General features: G+C 45.1%; 1 pseudogene; it reads left to right on the top strand.

Moving 5' to 3' along the window:
- Positions 1–2,811: 2,811 nt before the first annotated feature.
- LOC125079784 (translationally-controlled tumor protein-like) lies at positions 2,812–8,631 on the top strand (annotated as a pseudogene).
- Positions 8,632–9,157: the final 526 nt, after the last annotated feature.

Raw genomic sequence — 9,157 nt, 5'->3', positions numbered from 1 at the left:
AACAAAAATTTATTATGGAATCAGGAATTCGGGAGAGGCTTAGCAAGGTGGTTCTAGATCAAGGTCTTTCCTAAGGTTGCAGGCAAGGTGTCAGCGAGGGCTGCAGTCGTTGAGGCTTGATTGCATCTGGAGCCTCAAGCTTACTCACAGGGCAGGAGGCTTTTAGTTCTTTGCCGCGTGGACCTCTCCATAGTATCTGAAGACAGGTCTTCCTCAGAGTGAATTATCAAAAGAGAGACAGAGAGAGTAACCAAGACAGAAACTGCAATTGTTTATAAGCTAATGTTGGAAGTGACATACCACCGCTTCTGCCCCATTCTATCGATCATGCAGACCTACCCTGGTACCAGGTGGAAGAAAGTGACACAAGGGTGTGAATGCCAGGAAGTGGGTAACAGCAGAGTCATCTTGGAAGCTGGCTACCAAACGCCCTCTGCCCGCTTCTGCTCCAGCTCTACGATCTTGCCTGAGAACCCTCCTCTCTTCATGGTCAAAGAGGGGACTTTAGGGACCCTGAGGATGGAGCTAAGCAGTGCCAAGGTATCACTGGGATCCAGGGATACGTTTGCAAAGAAAAGGAACCAGAAAAAGAGAGAGCAAGACAGAGGTGAACAGAAGTAAATCAAGAGACAAAGAGTCTTGAAAAAAAAGAAAGAAAGCAAGTCTTGCGATATTGTGGAACAGTAAGTCCTAGGAATACACAGGACCATGGGTTAATCATTCACTGAGGTAAGATTCATAGAAAGAAGTGGTTTAAAACAACAAAGGTGTGGAGCGCCTGGGTGGCTCAGTCGTTAAGCATCTGCCTTGAGCTCAGTTCATGCTCCCAGGGTGGGATCAAGGAGCACATCCGGCTCCCTACTCGGTGAGCCTGCTTCTCCCTCTCCCTCTCCCCCTACTTCTGTTCCCTCTCTCCCTGTGTCTCTCTCTGTCAAATAAATAAATAAAATCTTAAATAAAATAAAACAATAAAAGTATATTTCCCACTATGCTATCTGTCCATGGCTAGAGGCTCTTCTCCACATCTCTTCACTTGGGAACTTAAGCCAGTAGATCAGTCATCTTCTTGAACATCACCTAAACCATTGCCAGAAAGAGAGCACTGAAGGGTCTTGTATTGGCAATGAGATGCTCTGGACCAGAAGTGATGTATATGCCTTTCATTCACAGCCCATTGGCCATAAATGGTCACTTGGGCTCCAGCCAGCCACAAGGGTGCCCGGAAGTGCAATCTTACCACGTGCTTGGAATAGAGAACTGGAAATATTTGGCAAATGACATTCTCAATGATTCTTCAAAGTCTAAGAGAGGAACAGACTTTCCAGAGAGTAAGTCAGGGAAGGGCTGTGGGCTGGGTCCTGGGACCTAGCCTAGGGTATGGCAAAATGAGGCTTTTCTAGGGCTGTGTTCTGAAAGACTCTCTGCCGTTACTCCATTCCCCCTGGGCTCCACTCATCCTTTGCTGCCTCACACAGCAGTCCAAAGGAGCAAGCATCTCTTGAGTCCTCTGTGTCAGGCCTGGGTCATTCCCTGGCTTTCCCCATACACTGCAGCCCTCCCTCACCCAGCCCTTTGATCCCAGGGGAAGATGCCTAGAAACCAGGTCACACACCCACCAAATTTCATGCTCCAAACCATGGTCATACCCCTGGGGTCCCGGGGGACCGCTCTCAACGCACTTCCCTAAAGATGAGTATACCTCTAGCCCAAGCCTAACCCCCTAACCATGGTTCCTGGCAGATAGATCTAGAACAAGTTCCCAACAGACCTGCGAGGTCGCTGGAGAAGTGAGGTCCTTCCCTGCCTAGGCCCCACTTCTCTGTCTTTTGATTAGAAGCTCAAGTTCTCACCCCGCTAGCCAGCCCAAGCCACCCAACCCAGGCAAAGGTCCCACGTCTCCAGCAGAACTTTCACAAAGGGACCTGGAGGTGGCTGGGGAATAAGACATTGTAACACTGGGGCTTGTTTCCCTGACAGACTCCACATGACATCCTCAAGTGTTGTTTATTTGTCTTTACATCCTCACTTCCAAAAACATCTTGGGTTTACGCTGTTTAGTTATTGGCCAGGCTTACGGACTCCATTCCCTCACTCACAGATTAAGAAACATCCATGGTAGGTTGGTTGGGTGGCTCAGTTGGTTAAGCAACTGCCTTCAGCTCAGGTAATGATCCTAGAGTCCAAGGATCGAGTCCAGCATGGAGCTCCCTGCTCAGTGGGGAGTCTGCTTCTCCCTCTGACCCTCTCCTCTCTCATACTATCTCTCCCTTTCTCTCATTCTCTCTTTCAAATAAATAAAAAAAATCCTTAAAAAAAAAAAAAGAAAAGAAAAAGAGTAACATCCATGGCACTCAATCCCAACCTCTTATCCCCTCCCCTAAGCCATCCCTGATAAGCATAGGACACAAGTGAAATCAGTGTCCTTGCCAGACAAACAAGATTTCTAGCTTCCCCTTCCACCAGACTACCTTCTAGCCCTTCCAATGGAGAAAGTCTAGAGCCAACAGTGCCTCTAAGGCCCAAGGCATTCAGAGATCAACTGTCCAGGAAGGGGCTCAGCCATAGAAACTCAGGATATTTGTCACATGAACTTTGTCATTAGATTTTATGCTGAGGCACCAATCTCATCTCCTGGTTCTTGACTGAAAACAGTTACCATGGTAATGATCCAGGACGAGGCAGAGAAAACCTCTGAATGGGGCAGCCAGGAACTCGTCTTGGGTTAGCTGGTATTTAAGGTGGGTCTTGACAGTTGGGAAGATTCTCAGCACATGGTGATGAGAAGGGAAGAGGTTAGTTTAAGGGAACAGCATGAACAAAAGCAAGGAGGTGAAACTTTGGCTGATTGATAGACTAAGTGCAATGGAGCAGTGGAGGTAAGGCTGGAAAGCCAGCCTGAAAACCCATCATAGAGAGTCTTTCATGTCAGCTAAGAAGTTACCTTGATTCATAGGAGAGATACCGTAATAATCAGAAAAGGAGCACCTGGCTGGCTCAGTCAGAACAGCATGTGACTCTTGATTTCAGGGTCATGAGGTCAAGCCCCACACTGGGTACAGAGGTTATAAATAATTTTTTTTTTAAAGATTTTATTTATTTATTTATTTGACAGACAGAGATCATAAGCAGGCAGAGAGGCAGGCAGAGAGAGAGGAGGAAGCAGGCTCCCTGCTGAGCAGAGAGCCTGATGCGGGGCTCGATCCCAGGACCCTGAGATCATGACCTGAGCTGAAGGCAGCGGCTTAACCCACTGAGCCACCCAGGCGCCCCATTTTTTTTTAATTTTAAAGAATAAAGAAGTAGCTTAAGTAACATACATAGAATTTTTACGAGGTTAGGCATTAGGCCAAATGCTTTATATGCATTATTATCTCACAGCAACCTAACAAATATATATTATATTCCTATTTTATTTATTTTTTTAAAAGATTTTATTTATTTATTTGTCAGAGAGAGAGAGGGAGAGAGAGCAAGCACAGGCAGACAGAATGGCAGGCAGAGGCAGAGGGAGAAGCAGGCTCCCTGATGAGCAAGGAGCCCGATGTGGGACTCGATCCCAGGACGCTGGGATCATGACCTGAGCCGAAGGCAGCTGCTTAACCAACTGAGCCACCCAGGCGTCCCATATATTCCTATTTTAAAGATGAGGAATGATGGCTCAGGGTAGTCACATTACTTGCCCAAGATCACACAGCTAGTAAATGACATACCCAGTATTCAAACGCAAATCTGCCTGACTCTAGATGCCATAATCTGAACCACTAGATGAGATTAAATAGTGACAAATAACATACTTATAAAAGTGCCTCCCCATGGCCTTAGCCTTAGATGGCATCAGGGGCGACTGGCAAGAAAAGTGTCAACCTGAGCCAGACAATTCACTGCATAGTTGGGCCTCACCACCTGGTGTCATTCACAGCTGGCAGCTGAACAGAAGTCTGGACATACAAATTGACTCAGGTGGCAGGAAAGGACAGGGAAGCAGCGGGGCGGGGGGCGGGGGGCCGGGAGCAGCAGGCGAGAGTGCAGAGGTGTAAGTCATAGACACTTCTTGGGCCACATCTGTCTCCGGGGACACTATATTCATACTGGACAAAGGTCCAGACTAAATGTGACCCCTTCCTCACTCTGGGATTCATGTCCTGCCATACCACACCAGATCTCCTCAGAGGTCCCCTTTGGTATAAATGTGATTTGTCGGGGCGCCTGGGTGGCTCAGTGGGTCAAAGCCTCTGCCTTCAGCTCAGGTCATGATCTCAGGTCCTGGGATCGAGCCCCACATTGGGCTCTCTGCTCAGCAGGGAGCCTGCTTCCTCCTCTCTCTGCCTGCCTCTCTGCCTACTTGTGATCTCTCTCTCTCTGTCAAATAAATAAATAAACAATCTTTTAAAAAATAAATAAATAAATAAATAAATAAATAAAATAAAATGTGATTTGTTTTCCCCCCATAAGGTCAGAGCCATTTGGCTCTATTCTAGCATTTTCTCCAGAGGCAGCCAGAACAACTCATTGCCTCACTACAACACCCCCTTCAAACCAGTCGCTCTGGAGAATTCCCAAGGCCTTCAAGATATCTGTGAACACCAAACCTATGAAAGTGAGTCCCATGCTCCACACCGCTGACTGCAGGAAGCCATGTCAGGGACAGACATGGTGGCCAGAGGGCAGGTGAGGGCAGCAGAGAGCTGGCAGCAGAAGCTCAGGAGAGAGCTAGGAGTGCAGCTGGGAGAGAGCTCCTGGAGGAAGTGGGAGGAACCCATGGAGAACCACCATCTGCCAAGGAAATCCCCTCCTCTGAGTTCACACAGAGGGCAGCTCAGGTTGCAGCTCAGTTGTGAGGAGAGCTCACTGGGAAGTCAGCCTGAAGGAGAAAGGAAAGCAGGAAGATGCCAGAGACAACAGCACTGAGAGTCAAGAAGAGGGCCCAGAACATGCTGGAGGTCGCCAGGGTCTTGGAGTAGCTCTGAACACAGGCCAGCCCTGCTCTCGCCAGCCAGGAGAACAGAGAGGAATTCAGGCAAAAAAAGTAAAGAAAGGCTGCCTGGCTCATTTTATGAGGTCATCATAACCCTGATAACAAAGCCTGTCAAGAACAGCATATACGCAAAAAGAAACAACAGTGCCTCAATTTTAAATGTGGACAGAAAATTTTTTAGAAAACCTGAACAAACTGGATTAAAGGACATTAAAAAATCAACCATGGTAGCCAAATAGTGTTTATGTTAGCAATGTAGAAATTGTTTGGCGTTAGGAAATGTATTAAAATTAAACGGTTCATCAGTAAGAAAAACAAATCACCCAAATCTTGATTCTGAAAAGCATTTGCTAGAATTCCACATCCATTTCTGGGGTTTTTTTTAACCTTTAAACTTGTAGGAAGAGTGGGATAATCTCTTAACATAATGAAGAGCAACAATAAAATTGAAATACTGAAGACTACTCCATTAAAATCAGTTAACCAGAAAAGGATGCTTCATTTCACAGTTATTATTTAATATTATTCTAGAAATTAAGGCTAATGCAATAAAGGCATAGAACAAAAACAAAAGGTGCTAATGTGAAACTGTCTTTATTTATCAATGCTGTACCTTAGTTACCAATGCTGTGTACTAAAATTCCAAGATAACTTTCAGAAATGAAACAATAGTTAAGAAGAACTTTTTTTTTAAGATTTTACTTACTTATTTGAGAGAGAGAAACAGCTCAAACAAGACAGGAGAGGGGGAGGGGAAGGCAGGAGCAGAGGGAGAGGGAGAAGCGACTCCCCACTGACTGGGAAACCCAATGTGGGGCTCAATCCCAGGACCCTGGGATCCTAACCTGAGCCAATGGCAGACACTCAACCGACTGAGTCACCCAGGCATCCCTAAGTAGAGCTTTTTAAAAAGCACTCAGAATAAAAGAAATGTGAGTTAAACCAATACACTATGTAAACTTTTTTAACCTCTAGAATGTTAACATTCAAAAAATTTGAAAATATGTCATTGACAAGTGTGTGGGTAAACAGATACTCTCATACATTGCTGATGGTATTATACATTGCTACAGTCTCTATGGACAGTAATGTGGTAATACTTAAAAATTTTAAGTGCAGGGACGCCTGGGTGGCTCAGTTGGTTAAGCAGCTGCCTTCGGCTCGGGTCATGATCCCAGCGTCCTGGGATCGAGTCCCACATCGGGCTCTCTGCTCATCAGGGAGCCTGCTTCTCCCTCTGCCTCTGCCTGCCATTCTGTCTGCCTGTGCTCGCTCTCTCTCCCTCTCTCTCTCTGACAAATAAATAAATAAAATCTTTAAAAAAAAAAAAAAAAAAAAATTTTAAGTGCACATGCCTTTTAATCCCGAAATTCCTTTTCTTAGAATTTATCCTGCAGCTATCCTTGTATATATGTAAAAAAAAAAAAAAGTGTTGCAATGTTACTCTTATTTATTGTTATCACATAAGAAAATGGAAACATCAAAAAAAAAAGGAAGAAAGAAAGAAAATGGGGGCGCCTGGGTGGCTCAGTGTGTCATGATCCTGGGGTCCTGGGATCGAGACCCCCCATCAGGCTCTCTGCTCAGCAGGGAGCCTGCCTCCCCCTCTCTCTCTGCCTGCCTCTCCACCTGCTTGTGATCTCTGTCTGTCAAATAAATAAATAAAATCTTGAAAAAAAAAGAAGAAAGATGGGGCGCCTGGGTGGCTCAGTGAGTTAAAGCCTCTGCCTTCAGCTCTGGTCATGATCTCAGGGTCCTGGAATCGAGCCCCGCATCAGGCTCTCTGCTCAGTGGGGAGCCTGTTTCCCCACCCTCTCTGCCTGCCTCTCTGCCTACTTGTGATCTCTGTCAAATTAAAAAAAAAAAAATTTTTTTTAAAAAAAAGAAGAAAGAAAATGGAAATAAATCTATCAATTGGAAACTGCTCTGTAAATTGTGGTAGCCACTTAATGGTATAATATGCAGCTGTAAAAAATGATAGGGAAGCTTTCATGTCCTGAAATGGAATGAATGCCAAGATACAATGTGGTTTTTGTTTGTTTGTTTGTTTTTAAAGATTTTATTTATTTATTTGAGAGAGAGCGTGAGCAGGGGAGGAGGGTTAGAAGGAAGAGAAACAGACTCCCCACAAGCAAGAAACCCAATGCGAGTCTCAATCCTGTGACTCCGGGATCATGACCTAAGCCAAAGGCAGACCTTTAACTGACTGAGCCACCCAGGTGCCCCCACCAAGATGTAATAAGTGAAAATGCAAAGTACGTAAGTCTGTGCATAGTTTACAACCAATTGTGTATACATATTATTTTTTAAGCACAAAAATGTATATTTACATATTTAATAAACTATGTGTAAAAATATCTATGAATAAGTGCACAACAACAAAAACCTAGCAATGGCACATGTGGTGGCATAGCCAATTGAATGGTAGCCTCTTGTTTTCTGCTGAGATCATGATTTCAGGGTCATGAGATCTAGTCAAGGGTAGGGCTCCCAGCTCAGCACAGAGTCTGCTTGGGTTTCTCTCTCCCACTCTCTCTGCCCCTCCCCCTGCTCTTTCTCTCTCTCTCTCTCTCAAATAAATAAATAAACCTTAAAAACAAAACAACAACAACAACAAAATAGGGGCACCTGGGTGGTTCAGTCTGTTAAGCACCAGCCTTCGGCTCAGGTCATGATCCCAGAGTTCGGGGATCAGGCCACATTGGGCTCCCCACCCGTGGGGGAGCTTGCTTCTCCCTTTCCTCCTGCCCGCTGCTCTCTCTCTCTCTCTCTGTCACGTGAATAAATAAAATATTTTTAAAAAAATTAAATAACAACATTTATTTTATTTGTATACCCTTTTCTATGATTTGACTTTTAAGCCAAGTAAATACTTACCTCTTCATAAATACATTTAATATAAAGAAAGAAAAGCTGGGGGAAATGTTTCCAAGAAGAATGTTTAAGATTCTTTGTTTTGCCAGATAGAAAATATATTTAAACTATTATTATAAAGCGTTACAAAACTTCGTAATGGCGAAAAGTACTGACAAACATGCAAATTACTAATTTTGGACGTGATAAAGTACACATCGGAAATTAATGGGGAACTTTTCAGCCCCACGCCCACCACCGCCCCACCCCCTCCAGTGTGGCTCTGGCTGCATCTCACTGGCTCAGTTCTCCCAGCCCCCCACTAAGCTAGTGCCGCCCTCCTCTCTCCAGCGCTGTCGCTGTCGTGACCCTCTACCCGGACCTCATCAGCCAGGACAAGATGTTCTCAGACACCTACAAGATCTGGGAGATTGCCTCCCGCCATGCCTGGGGATGGAGGGGAAAGTTGGTCAGTGGGACAGACAACACTGATGACTCGTTCACTGGTGGAAGTGCCTCTGCTGAAAGCCCCGAGGTTGAAAGTACCCAACGCACCCGCCACCACTGGTGTCAATATCATCACCATACATCACTTGCAGGAAACCAGCTCCATAAAAGAAGCTCACAAGAACTACATCAAAGATGTAATCAATCAAAGGCAAACTTGAAGAACAGAGGCTTCTATGACAGGCACTGCAGAACACATCAAGCACAACCTTGCTAATTTTGAGAACTACCAGATTTTTATTGGAGAGAACATGAATCCAGATGGTGTGGTTGCTCTGCTGGACTGTCATCTGTAATTTTCTTTCTCTCTTTTTTTTAAGAAGTATTTATTTATTTATTTTGAGGGAGCGAGAGCAAGACGATGGGGCAGAGGGAGGAGAGAGAGAATCTCAAGTGGACTCCCCACTGAGCTTAGAGCCGGAAGTGGGGCTTGATCCCACAATCCTGAGACCATGACCTGAGCCCAAATCAGGAGTCCCCCCCCCTATTTCAAGGACTTGGCCATCCACACACCCCACCTATGACTTCCTTTAAGGATGGTTTAGAAATGGAAAAATTAATTTGGCTATTACTCTGGATGTATCACCTGTTGTCATAACTGGCTGGCTCCTCTTCATCCACACAACACCAGGACTTAGACAAATGGGACTGATGTCATCTTCAGCTCTTCATTTATTTTGACCATGATTTATTTGGATCAAAGGCATTATTTTTTAACATTTTATTTATTTATTTGACAGAGAGAGGGAACACAAGCAGGGGGAGTGGGAGAGGGAGAAGCAGGCTTCCCGCTGAACAGAGAACCCAACATGGAGCTCGATC

Source organism: Lutra lutra, chromosome 10, assembly GCF_902655055.1.
Source record: "Lutra lutra chromosome 10, mLutLut1.2, whole genome shotgun sequence".
Taxonomy (NCBI): Eukaryota; Metazoa; Chordata; class Mammalia; order Carnivora; family Mustelidae; genus Lutra; species Lutra lutra.
The sequence above is the reverse complement of the archived record's forward strand: the minus strand, read 5'-3'. Positions and strand labels throughout refer to the sequence as shown.